Source organism: Panthera tigris, chromosome F2 (genome assembly GCF_018350195.1).
Source record: "Panthera tigris isolate Pti1 chromosome F2, P.tigris_Pti1_mat1.1, whole genome shotgun sequence".
Taxonomy (NCBI): domain Eukaryota; kingdom Metazoa; phylum Chordata; class Mammalia; order Carnivora; family Felidae; genus Panthera; species Panthera tigris.
The window spans coordinates 64,882,541-64,897,208 of record NC_056676.1 but is presented as its reverse complement, the minus strand read 5'-3'; the positions used below and the strand labels follow the sequence as shown (position 1 = coordinate 64,897,208).

General features: G+C 36.4%; 1 non-coding gene across 1 annotated transcript; it reads left to right on the top strand.

Annotated features, from left to right (window-relative positions):
- Positions 1-14,287: 14,287 nt before the first annotated feature.
- LOC122235216 lies at positions 14,288-14,394 on the top strand. Its single transcript, XR_006213338.1, has one exon. It is a non-coding gene; the product is annotated as a U6 spliceosomal RNA (small nuclear RNA).
- The last annotated feature ends 274 nt before the right edge of the window (positions 14,395-14,668 follow it).

The window sequence follows — 14,668 nt, the reverse complement described above, 5'->3', positions numbered from 1 at the left end:
TAAAAAACAAAAGATAAACTAGAAATCTGTTTTTTAGAAAAAGAAATGTTCAAATGGGGACAAAATAGCTTAACTCCCATTCAAGTCTCCTCTGCCTCTGCTTTTCTATTCTGTGATATCCATGGCCTCTACAATTTACCTTAAAATTTTCTGGAACCAGTTTAAGTATTTAAATAAGGACTTATTAATATCCCTCCTAGTTTTCTGTTTCATTTAAGTTTATCCATTCACAGGGATCCTGGGTGGCTCAGTCAGTTGAGCGTCAGACTCTTGATTTCAACTCAGGTCTTGATCTTGCTGTGGCAGAATCGAGCCCCTGGTCAGGCTCTCCACTGAGAGTGCAGCCTGCTTAGGATGCTCTCTCTCCCTCTGCCCCTCCCCTCTAACATGCAAACACACATGTGTGCATGTGCACGCACACACTCTCTCTAAAAAAATAAATGTATCCATTCACTTTTATAATGTTTCAGAATCTGTTATAATATTAAGATGTTTAAATAATTTTTTTATCCTTTAAATTTTCTCCAAAGACAAATTTAATGTTATAAATCCCAAACTAAACAACCCTGACTTTGTAAATATTTTTGAACACTAATAAATCAAACAAGTGAACAGACTCATAAGCCTGGGTGATTTGCATGCAAATGAAAGAGTTAAGTCAAAATCAGTAAATCACAGTTCAAAGTGGTAGGGTGTGTAAATATTTTCTAGTTAATAGATTGGTAAAGATATTAATGGATATTTAATTAATCATTAAGTATTGGTTAGTAGAAAATGTGGAATGTGATATGAATTCTTAAGAGGATTTTTTTTCTTCAAAATAGTATCTACAAATATCTCACTTGTTGTGGTAAGCTTTTGTTTAATTAATGCAGAAATATATTGCTGCTAACAGAAATTGTCATCACCCTGTTAAAAAGTACCCATCAGGATCTGGCCAGGATGATAGAACTCACGCCAGTTATTTTTATCATATGAAATTTAATGTAAGAAGTTGGAGAATGGAAAATATCAAAAGGGGATACTGTTATAACACAGAGATAAGGAACGGAAAGATGTAACATCCTTCCTAGAGTTGCAGACAGATTGAAGAGGTTGGGGTGTTGAAAATCTAGAAGCTTGAGGTGCCTGGGTGGCTAAGTCAGTTGAGTGTCTGACTTTGGCTCGGGTCATGATCTGGTGGTTCAAGAGTTCTAGCCCCACGTTGGGGGCTCTGTGCTGACAGCTCAGAGCCTGGAGCCTGCTTCGGATTCTGTGTCTCCCTCTCTCTCTGCCCCTCCCCTGCTCATGCTCTGTCTCTGTCTCTCTCTCTCAAATATAAAATAAAACATTAAAAAAAATTAATATGCATTTCTTTATACACAAAATGTTCATCACAGTATTATTTATAAGTACAATAAATCAAAATAATATGTAAATGATGTATAAAATATATGTGCAGCAATTAGTAAAATGGTGAAATGAAACATGGAATCTACTGAACTGAACTGATTTATTTACATGATCACACTCAGGATGAATGAAAGTTATATTTTCATTCATGAAAAGACAAACCATCCCGCGTGTTAAATACCAGCCGCTCCAGAGAAGGCACAGACTCAACTTGTTTGTCCTGGGCACCTATTCACTCTAACTGTAGCCATTGTTTCCCGTTGCCTGTTCTGGGTGTTTACCATATGCCAGTAGACCCATCAGTTCGGCTCCTTCTCCAGACCAGATAGGAGGGCACAATTTGATATATTCACTCACCATCAGGTTGCAAGTAAGGACTAAGTTAATATTCCTCTCAGAGGTATTTCTATTCCATTAGCAGATCAGACAAAACTAAAGAGATTTAGGATCAAAAGGTATATAACGGAGAGATTTCAGATCAAACAACCACGTAATGATAGTAAACATTAACATTAATAAAAGTACATAAATCTAGTATAAGTAATAAGTATATTGAACAATGAAAACATTAGTGAAGATATTAGTATACAAACATATAATAATGCATTATGTTATATTTAATATTTAATTTTGAACACTGCTTTGGGCTTCCGCTGACAGAGCAGAGCCTGCTTGGGATTCCCTCTCTTCCTCTTTCTCTGCCCCTCATCTGCTTGCTTGCACACACGTGCTCTCTCTCCCAAAAATAAATAAATAAACTTTAAAAAATAAAAACGTTAAAAAAAATCAAGAAAAATCCTCACAACTTTGTAAATGAAGGTAAAATCTTCCATTTTAAATATGGAGAAACTGAGGCAGACACAAGAGTGTTATATAGCATGCCTAGAGTCAACAAATCAGGTGTATAGAGCAAATCCAGTCATGTTCTGGAATGTGTAATACACAGTCTTTGTATATTTGTGGACAGAAGCAAGTTCCCTATGTTCATGCAATCCAGTGTAAGCCCCTGCTCTTCCTTATCGAAAAGGACGGTTTATTAAAAAAGATACTTCAAATACCTGATAATTGTTTAATGTATTGCTAGGTGTGGTGGGGATGCAAAATAAAAGATAATGGTTTAGAGATTTGGAATCTAGCCGACAAATATGACCTCAAAACTCCACTCTGCCACACACAGTTATGAAATCAAGCAAGTTCGTTAGCCTTTGTAAAGCTCAGTTTTTGATTTTTCATTATTTATCTGGAAAAGGGATAAAATACATCACAGTGTCTTATGGGGAGAGACAGAGAAAATTCCTGTAAAATATTTAACATAATGGCTTGGCATACAGTAAAGATTAAACAAAACTCAAAATATGGATATATGTACCCATTTAGAACATACACATGGCAATGAATTTCTTGCCAGCTTAAAGTGTTGAGGATACTATTTAGTATGTTTTTTTAAACCCTAATTTTTTAAAAAAAATCAAGAACCTTAAAACATTAATCTCACAGTCTGACAAATACAAGATAGTGAAGTCACAATTAAGAATGAAAGCATGATTGGGGCGCCTGGGTGGCTCAGTCAGTTGAGCGTCTGACTTCAGCTCAGGTCATGATCTCACCACTTGTGGGTTCAAGCCCCGCGTCAGGCTCTGTGCTGACAGCTCAGAGCCTGGAGCCTTTTTCGGATTCTGTGTCCTGCTCTCTCTCTGCCCCTCGCTCGCTCATGCTCTGTCTCTCTCTGTCTCAAGAATAAATAAAACATTTTTAAAAATTAAAAAAAGAATGAAAAGCATGATTACCTTTTTATCTTTAGTGAATCAAAATTATGAAACCCTACTTGTTCCAACATAGAGAAATAGAGCTCCCCTTACATATGTTCAATTTTAACATTTATGTATAGAGTTGACCCGTTTTAATCGTCCCCCTCAACAAATGTTTTTGTTGGAGGTTCTTTTTCCTCTCCTTTCCAATGTCACAGCAATACTCCTGCAATACTTGGAGCACAGAGTCTTGGCCAGAATGTGTGGCGAAAACCCCCATTGGAGTCTCCACGTGAAACTGGAAAAGAATTGAATGAACATGTTGCAGCAGCTCGTCCCCTCCCTGGAGGGCAGATTAGATGACCCGATACAGCTTGTTCATTCGCAGTTTCTATGATTCCTAAACAGAAACAAAACATTGTCTCAAGCGAAAAGGGAGAAGTGCTGCTTTTTTCTGAGAAATGTTTTCATGTGTTCCTTCCCTGAGTGCTCACTCTTTGGTGACCCTGCCCACACTTTCAGCCACTAGGATGGACAGCTTCCCACATTCATTGGCAAAATATTTGGAGACCTCCTCAAGGCAGAAGCTGGTAGAGAAAAAGAAGTTTTTCCGGTTTCTCTATTCAAATAGGAGACACCTTGAGTCATGGACTCTTTCTTGCAAAGGTGTAAGCAAATCTTTACCATATCTCTTCTTTTTTCTAAAACAGTTCTGATTATGTCTATTTGGGAGAAAGGCCATAGTATTATGGTTAAAGAAGGGTCAAGAGGTGCCAATGGGTGGGAGGACATTAGCTTATGAGTCCCTTATGAACTCCATAAAATTATAAAATATCATGTCCGGAAAGAACCTCAGAGATCTTCTAGCCCAGTTCAAGGTCATAGGGAGACTACGAACCCAAGATCCAGAGTTCACACTCATAACCACTATACTATACTGGAAGAAATAAGGATTTTCAATAGGTTTCTAATAGTAAGCAATCATAGTTATAGCAGTTCTTTATATTTGTGTCACATCTTGTTCTGTCCAAAGTACTTTTAAAAAATATATTTTATCATTTGATATTGGCAGCCACCTGGTGAATAAAGGAGACAGGAATCATTTTGCTATTTCTGTATGTACACACTTGTGTCCCTGAGATGGTAACTGATTTGTCTAAGGTAAAATGTATGACTTGAGCTGAATATCTGGACTCCCCATCATCGTGTTTTATAAATGTCATTAACTGGGGAATGTGTGATTCGTAGACAGTAAGGCATCCTATTAAAAGCAAGAAACTATGGTGGAAAGCATTCGTAGTTGTGTTTATAAGAAAAAAATTGCTAGAAACTGGAAATAAGATGCTGCTTAAAAGTGGAAAGCTAAGCATGTGACCTGAGACTGTGTTTGCTTGGTGAGTTCACAGTTGACTGACTTAGAGGCCTGTGTTTCAGTATGTACTGGGGAACAGGAAATGTGGGAACGATGATTAAAATACAGGTAATGGTGGGGACTTCAAAAGCTCTGGTTTCTATCTCCTGTTTATAGGATAAAGTTGAATATTGTGTCTTTAACTAAAAGGATATTATCTTATTTTTATTAAATGAATTTAATACATTCACATTTAATATGATTATTGATATGGATGAAATGATTCCTACTATGTTATCTAATGGTTTTTATTTGACATGCTTCTTAGTTAGCATTTTTCTAGTATAATGTATTTTTCACCTTGTTTGGGATCACTAAAGTTATTCTTTATTCCTTTTTTTTTTTAAGTTTATTGATTTATTTTGAGAGAGGGACGGGGCGGGGGGGCAGAACGAGAACGAGAGAGAGAATCCCAATAGGCTCGATGCTCAATGCAAAGCCCAACACAAGGCTTGATCTCACAAACCATGAGATCATAACCTGAGCTGAAATCAAGAGTCAGATGTTCAACTGACTGAGCCACCCAGGCACCTCAAGTTTTTCTTTATTCTATTTTCCTGTATTTACACAAAATGTATCCTCTTGTTTGTTTCAACTTACATTTTTCAATTGTATCTTATTTACTATTAAGGCAAGAAATGACATGATTTCAAATCCCTCTGTCGTGGCTGCATCCATTTCAAGATTATCTCAGAGTTAGATTCGGAGAGACCTATTTGGTTTTTGACATTATATATCCAATATAACTTAGATTTAAATGTAGTAAGGAACAGTGTATTTGCTGATGGCCTCATCTTGAGTCTTTCATTTTTCTTTCTCTTGAATTCATTTGTCATTTTGCTGATACTTTTCTCGAACATGTATTTCAGAAAGACTTTGTGAGTGTGGAATGTCTTGCATTCTGGCATGCCCAAAAATGTGTGTGTGAGTGTGAGTGGGTGTATATGGGTATTCTTCTACTCCATGAAGTAGAAAATATGAAGAAAATTTTTTATTAACTTAGGTTTCCATTTATTGAAGTTCTCATTGAATATTGTTTTAATGTACTTTGTCAACAGGACTAGTTCTAATAAAATGAGTTCCTGTGAATTCATTATATGAGCATTAGCATTATTACTATTACTTTTTAATGGCAATAGCAGTAGAATATTATAGTTCGTTCTATTGCAAGCCTCCAGTAATTCTAGAGAGAAATGATTTTTGAACCATAACTTGGTGCAGACTGTATGTAATTTCTCTGCTGACTTTTCAGCACCACAATATTTATGACTTAGGATGTTTGGGGGAACATAGACTTATGTCCGAAAATTTGCTTCATGCTCCCCACCTGAAATCATAATTCTTCAGGCACCAGATTCATTATCCTAACAGTCCATGACCCATGGACACATGTACTCACTTAATACTGAGAATAAACAAAGAGACATAAAGTGATACATAAAACCAGGCTTCTCATCATATGTAGGAATCTATTTTATAGAAAGAAGAAATAACTATTTTAAAAGTATGAAAATTTGGGCAAAGCTGAGAGACATAATTATTATAAAACTAGCTAAGGATTGAATGACACTTTTCATAATCTTGAAGTGTCCTTACATATGTAATTGCATTTTTTCCTCAGGACAATCCATGGATTTTTTTGTTTTTGTTGTTGTTGGTGGTCGTGGTATTTGTCACTATTCCACAAAGGAGGAAACTGAGGAGGAAGGAGTATAATGATCTTGCCTAAGGTCCTAAACCCCCAAATGACAGACTCAGCCAAAACCAAGTTTTCTGACATCAAATCACACCCTCTGATATTGCCCTCATCATTCCGTTTACAAGAGTCCCCCCTTTTCTGTTGTTTCAGTGACCCGCAGTCAACCTTTGTTTGGAAGCAGGGGGTTCTCCATCTGACCTATCATCAGAAGGTCAGTAGTAGCCCAAAATTACATCACAGTGTTACGTCATTCCCCTCACTACATCTCATCACTTAGGCATTTTATCATCTCACATCATCCCAAGCAGAAGGGTGAGTATGGGACAAGAAGACGTCCTGAGAGATTTATTATTAGTTATAATTGATAATCTCTCACTGTGCCTAGTTCATAAATTAAACATCATCAGAGGTATGTAAGTATAGGAAAAAACAGTCTGTGTAGGATTCGAGTCCATTTAAGTTTTCAGGCACCCACTGGAGGGCCTTGGAACACCTCCCCGAGAATAGGGGGCTACTCTTCTCATCGCTGTTAATTTCAGATTTGCTTATTAGGGTTTCAACAACCTTTAGATACTTTGTCCTTGCTTTTCATGACCATCACCAGTGCTGCTTTCCTTGACTTTCATGGAGGTTCTGGCAGCAGTCCTAAGCACAGACAAGTTCAAGTCCCTTCTCTGCTGACTGACTTGTCATGGAAGCTTGGTTATGTCATTTATTGTTGCTGATACTCCATTCTTCATTTTTTAATCTGTCAAAAAGGGAATAATGGTATCTCTTCCAGATTTATCTCAGAGGCTGTATTTTTGAAAGTAAGCCAAAGGAAAAAAAATAAAGTGAAAAATACATTACAAACTGCAAAATGTGATGCTTTTCCCTCTGTCAAGAATGCCGAAAGCTTACTCTTCCCTCCTCCAGCCCTTCCAATCTTGTAGAACACAGTTAAAATGTACTTCCACAGAGATCTTTTGAGATTTTAAAGTTTCTCCGTGGTTTTTCTCTACACAGCACCATTTACACATTCTACATAGTGTTTACCAAAGGTTCAAATAATGCATCTGTTAACTTGGAAGCCATCTGAGGCAATCAGCCTGGCTCTATTGTTCAAGACGGGATACATGCCACCACTTAGCAGGGGGCTAGGGACATGCCAATTTTTCCATAAACATCATTGAAAAACATAATAAAAATATAAAGGGAGATGATGACGACAGTGATGATTTTGATTGTAATTATAATAATCATTTCTCTGCTCCCAGATTTTAGTTGCTTATTCTAACATTTTTTTTTTGTCTGCCTCATTTTATGATTTTAGTTGATCAGTTCCATGCCTATCTCCCCTCATTCCACCACAATTATGTATTTAATTATTTGATGGTAGGAGCTGTATTTATTCATTGTTGTGCCTTTAGTACTTAGTACCTGGAAAATAAGTTGGCACTCAGTAACAGTATACTGAATGAAGAATAAAAAGAAAAGTCATTTCTTCGAGAAACAACTACTTAATCTGTGAATTGGATTGCCTTTGGTCTTATTTATTTAACCAAACGATAAATGGGGGAAAAAAGAATTGATAAGCTTGCCTTAATTAAAATTTAAAAACTTCTGCTCTGTAGAAGACAATTCCAATAAAGCAAGAAGAAAAGCCACAGTCTGGAAGAAAACATTTGGAGAAGATTCATCTGATAAACAACTGTTACCTAAAAATTTACAAAGAACTCTTAAAACTCAACAATAAGAAAACAAACAACCTGATTTAAAAATGCACCAAAGACCTTAACAGAAACCTCATTTTGAAAAGATACCCAGATGGTAAATATGCATATGAAAAGATACTCCATATCATGTGTCACCAGGGAAATGCAAATTAAATCAACAATGAAATACCGCTACATACCTACTAGAATGGCTAAAATCCAGAATACTAACAGCTCCAAATGCTGTTATGGGTGTAGAACAACATTGCTGGTAGGAATTCAAAATGGCACAGCGACTTTGGGAAACAGTTTGACAGTTTCCCAATAAGCTCAATAAGTTCTTATCATACAATCCAGCAATCACATTCCTTGCTGTTTATCCCCACATGAATTGAAAACATGTCCACACAAAAAGACCTGCACACAGATGTTTATAGCAGCTGTATTTATAATTATGAAGATTTGGAAGCAACCAAGAAGTCCTTAGTCCTTCGTCAGTAGGTGAATAGATAAATACACTGTGGTACACTAGAACGTGCAGTTTTGTTCAGCGCTAAAAAGAAATGAGCTATCAAGTCGTGAAAACACATGGAGGAAACTTAAATGTGTACTACTAAGTGGAAGAAGTCAATTTGAAAAGGCTACATACTGTACGATGCCAACTATACGACATTCCGGAAAAGGCGAAATTACAGACGCAGTAAAAAAAGTCACTGGTTGTCAAAAACCAACAAACAGAAAAGGATCAGTGGTTATCAAGAGAGGGGGAAAAGTAGAGCACAGAGGGCTTTTAGGGCAGTGACACTGTTCTGTACCATTCCACAGTGGTGGATACATGTCATTATAGATGTGTGGTAACCCCTAGAATGTATTATACTTAGAATGAACCCTTATGTAATCTACATGTTTTGAATAATAGTAATGTGTCAATGTACGTTCACAGACTGTAACAAATGTACTGCCCTGACACAGGACATTGGTGGTGGAAGAGATATACATGTGGGACCAAGGGATATATGGACTCTATGTACTTTCTGCTCAATTTTGTTGTAAACCTAAAACTACTGTAAAAAACAGTTTATTTATTTAAAAAATGAAAGAGAACATGTCACTACATAGATCACAGACTAACAAAATAAGAAGACGTTGGGAAAATTTCATTGGAATACATTTGACAACTTAAATGAAAACGCAACTTACTTAAAGCAAACATAGGAAGAAATAGAAAATATGAACAAAATTGAAAACATTTCCACAAATAAATCTAAAGGATCCAATGTCTTCATTGGTGAATTCTCCTGAACATTTAAAGAAAAGAAAACACCAATCTTAAACTCTGCCAGAGAATAGAAAAATAAGAAACATTTGCAAACTTGTTTTATGGGCTTACCATGACCTTAACACAAAACTTGACAAAAACCATGTGAAAAAGAGAAAACCAAATATAGGCCAACATCTCTCATGAACATGCACACAAGAAAATCTAAAGAACATATTAGAAAATTGAATCCAGAAATATGGAAAAATAATACTTTATTATAATCACAGCGATTTTATTTTAGGAATGAAATGTCGGTTTAATATTTGAAAATAAATTGCAGTATAACAGAATAAAAGATAAAAACCATATGGAAACCTCAAAAGATACATACAAAGCCTTTAATGAAATTCATCATCAATGATGAATCCATTATGAAATAGAAATAGAAAGAAATTTCCTTAATTAGCTGGGAAGATATAGCTACCCAAAGAAACCTCTAAATCTTATTTGATTATCAAATATTAAAGATACACATTGAAGTCTGGTAAGAGATATGGATACCCAGTAATATAACATCAATTCAATATTTTTATACCATTTCAAATACAGCACGGCAAGAAGAATAAATGAAAGGTATAAGAATTAAAAAGAAATATAACTGTCATTCATGCACAACTTGTGCATATTATACATGCAAAATAATTCTATAGATTAAAAAAATCACCTGTAATAACTTAAAATAGTATTGCTGGATATAAAGTGATATGTGAAATTCAATTACTACTTTGAGTTATTAGTAACAAGCCAAAAGTGAACATTAGAAAACATTTCATTTGTGATGGCACCAAAAATATCAAATGCCTCAGACTAAATTGAACAAAAGTCATTCCACACTTCTACACTGAAAACTGTGAGGTATTATGGAGAAAAATTTTTTAAAGGTCTAAAGAGATGAAAGTATATACCAGATTGATATATTTGAAGACTTAATATTTTAAAGATGTAAATTCTCCCTAAGCTGACTTATAGAATCAATAAAACTCTAATTATAAATCACATATAGCACTATATATGTATATAAATACACATACATATATATGTATATATATGTGTATATATATATATACATATATATATGTACATATATATATAATGGAAATTGGCAAGCTAAATCCTAAAATACATATAGAAATCCAAACAAGTAAAAGTATCAAAATCTGAAAGATGAACAATGTTGAAAGACATGAACTGGGGCACCTGGGTGGTTCAGTTAAGCCCCTGACTCTTGATTTTGGCTCAGGTCTCGATCTCAGGCTTTCTGAACCATGCCCAGCTGTCAGCACAGAGCCTCCTTCAAATTCTCTCTCTCTCTCTCTCTCTCTGCCCCTCCCCAACTCTTTCTCTCTCTCAAAATAAACTTGAGAGAGAGAGAGAGAGAGAGACATGAACTAACAGATTTAGAAACGAAACAACAATAGAGCAATAATTAAAAAACTATGATTTTGGCACAAAGATAGAAATATAGACAAATAGAAGAGAATACCCAGTTTTAGACCCAAGCATAAATTGTCATTGATATATAGTAAAGTATTGCAGCAGTGCAGTGGGAGAAAATGTGATCTTTTAGATAAATGCCTCAAGGTTAATTGTATATTCTATAAAAATTAATTTGACACCTTTCTCATACCATGCACCAAAATTTATCCCATGTGTACCTAAGACCTCAAATCGAAAGGCAAAGTTACAAAGCTTCTAAAGCAAATATGAAAGAAAACCTCTTGATCTTAAATTCAGAAAAGATTCTTAAACGAGAATAAACTCATGCACACAGTCACAGTTGCTAACCATAAAGTGAAAGATTGATGCATTAGATTTAATTAAAATTCATAATTTTTATTTATCAAAAAACACCATTAAGAGAGCTGTCATGCAAACTGCAGGGTGGAGGAGGAGATCTGTAATCGCATACCTGATAAAGAAATTGTATCCAAAAACAATTGTATATTAAAAATGTCACAGATTGGGGCACCTGGGTGGCTCAGTCGGTTAAGCGTCTGACTTCCACTCAGGTCATGATCTTGCGGTTTATGAGTTCGAGCCCCACACTGGGCTCTCTGCTGTCAGTGCAGAGCCTGCTTTGGATTCTCTGTCTCTCTTTCTCTTTCTCTCTCTCTCTCTCTCTCTCTCTCTCTCTCTGCCCTTTCCCCACTCGTGCTCTCTCAAAAATAAAACATTAATATATATATATATATATATATATATATATATATATATATCACAAATTAATAAGACAAATATAACAGTACAATTTAAACACATGTCATTTCACAAATAAGATTGTCAAAGTGGCCAAAAAGCATAACAAGATGTGTTGGGGTTTTTTTGTCATGATTTATCATCAGGGCAATGCAAATTCAGATCATACTCACCCCCAAAACCCACCTGAATGACTCAAATTTTAAATATCTGACAATGCCAGGTGCTGGTGAAGAAATGAAACAATAGGATCCCTCACACAATGTTGATGGTAGTTCACATTGGTAAAACTACTTCGAAAATTGTATGGCAATAACAACTAAAGTCGAACGTATGCATACACGGTAGCTTGGCTGTCTTCCTTCTTGCTACATATGTAGCAGCATGCTACATATGAACTAATGTTCGTTAGTTATTAGATACGAACTGATGTTCATTATCATTAGTAAATTATTACATAGTCATGTGATGGGATATTATTTAGCAATGAAAAGTATCAACCAAGGCTATGGAGCAACCAGATGGATAAACCTACGATCATCATAATGAGCAATAAAACAAAACAAAATAAAATATGAACACGCTGAAGTTCATACCGTACTATTACATTCTTATAAAGAGATGAAAAGTGTTTTAAGATGGTAGACATCAGAATAGTAATTACTTTTGGGAGTTGACTGTGGAGCAGGGAGATGTGGTTGTCTTTGGAGTATAAATAATGTTCGAGATTCTTAGAGATGGTTACATGCCTTTAACCACTTTTTATAAATTTTCAACATATATACTTAATAGTTACATATTTTGCATATGTCAAACTTTAATAGAAAGGCAACAAAAATGCGTTGAAGTATTTTCCAAATTTGTTTTATATCTACTGCACTGACTATGAGAAGATACGCCTAATGCTTTTTCAATTCTTCACTGAACATTGACTTTGTCCCAGTGTATTGTGTCAGGTACTGTTGGAACAGAGGAATGGTTGGCATCTGATTTCTACATTTAAGCTTATTGTTTAATAGAGACAGGACGAGATGTGAACACAAATAATAATACAAGGCATAAAATGATGTGAACCACATATGGGCTCTGCAGTGGGCTACCAGAAGCCTCCAAGAAAGAGATGGTGACTGAGTTGGACACGGACACCTCGGTAGGATTAACACCAGTGTAGATAAGAAATGGTTTCTCGGGGAAAAAACTTGCAAGTGTGAAAATATAAGAGGGGTGGTTGCGTGTGTATGAAAATATAAAGTATGAATATGGTCTATGTGAAAATCGTGAGTGGCATCTCCAGTCCAGCGGGTGAATTCGTTGTCACTGAAACGTATGGATAAACTGAGATTCAAGCGTTGGAAATCCATTGGCTAGTTTCTATTAGCAGATTACAAACTTTGGTTTCTGTAATCACATTTCCAGAATTGGGGGAATCCTAAAGTTCCTGTCAGTGGCCAGAGTGTTTTGAGGGAACCTTCACATGCCATCTTGGAAAATGCTTCTAATATAAGAACTGACAGGACAATGTTGCTGAAATGTAGAATGCGTGCCAAGGTGAAGTAAGGCAATAGAACTTAAAGAGCCACTTGAAATTAGTTTGTAGAGAGTCAGCAGATCTAGACTAAAGATTCAGTGTTAATGATCAGGAGTGTTTGGTGGCCCTTGAACAGGAGTATGGCCAAAAAGCCACATTTAAGGAACAATTGATTTGACATTGAGTGGAAGACTGTCACTGCTATAGTAACTCAGTATATGAGGCCCAAGTACTTATGTGCATGTGATCTCTATGTGCATGTCTCTTTCCATACATCAAGAATCCAGAATAAAGGAGATAACTAGCCAAGGTGATGGTGCCCAGAACTGGATTTTGCAGGGAATAGAAACAGACCTGCTCTTGGCCCAGTCTTCTGGGGTTCTCAGCAGCGGCCGTGAGCAAGAAATCCTGCTAAGCACCAGGCCCCAACGGTGCAACATACATAGATTCACGCACAGGGCTGGGGTTGGTGTTTTCCTAGAAATAGGTCACATCACAGTTGATTTTCTCTGCTAAGGTGATGATTTTGGGCAGGTGAAGCTAATAGAGTAGTTATGGGGGGGTGGGGCTGGGAAGGAGAATGGGAGAGGGAAGAGACATTGTTGTCTTAAAAAAGGGTTCTTTATGACTTCACCTGTTTTTATGACCATGGCAAGTCTCCTGAAAATGATTTCAGGGATTGTACTTCAGGTCATGTTCCTCACAGCGATTGTTTTAAAGATTCTTGGAGAATGCTTTCTGCTGTTGCCACAGTATGAGCCCTGGGCAATGAGCCAAGGTTGTTTTAAATCTCAGTTGAAAGCTCTGGCTCTGTGCATGTGAATATGTGCCAAAAAGGAGTCTAATAACTTATCAAGTTGAGGCACCTCAGGGAGGTCCAGAAGCAGGAATTTTTGAGAAGGGGTTTAGGGAGCAAGGTTATTAACTGTTGACCCAACTGTAGCCCTTTTTGGAGCTACTATTTGTCTTTGGTTTATGGAGTACATTTTTTTTTAAATTTTTAATTAATTAATTTTTTTTGCAAAGACAATCAGCCTGAAAGTCCTGAGACCTAGGTGTTTTCAGTGAAACTTTTAAATGAATATTAACTGTGTTATTGACCAACCCCAATTATCAGTCTGTGCCTCAATTTTGTCCTCTGTAGAGGCAGAGGGAGGTATAGTCCCTGACTCTCTTGCTCGCAGCTCCAGAGCTCCCCAAGGGATTGACTGTGTGCCCAGTAGAGACAGTATTGCAGCCCAGCTTCTTCTTTGCACAATCCTGCTTCCTTCGCTTCCCCAATAAAATGCCTTCATGCGATACTCTCTTGGGCAGCACATACACTAAAATTGAAACTATATAGGGCAGATTAGTGTGGCCCTTGTAGGAGGGTGACAAGCAAATTTGTGAAGCACCCCACATTTTCCAACCAATAAAACCTTGATTATGAAAGAAAAAAAAATCCTTCATGAAAGTCTTTCGAGTTGGCTTCTGGGGAAAAGAGTCCTGTGGGGAACTGATAGAAGGAAGGAGGCAAATCCTGTTTTGGGAAGATGAGAACAGAAAAATCTTCATGTGGGAGATGTTTTGTGTGATGTGGTTTGACAGATGTGTGGGGCTTTCACTGAAAGAGATGGTGGAAGAGGAAGTAGAGAAAGAAGGTATTTATTACTCTATTGAGAGGAAACAGAATAAGTGAA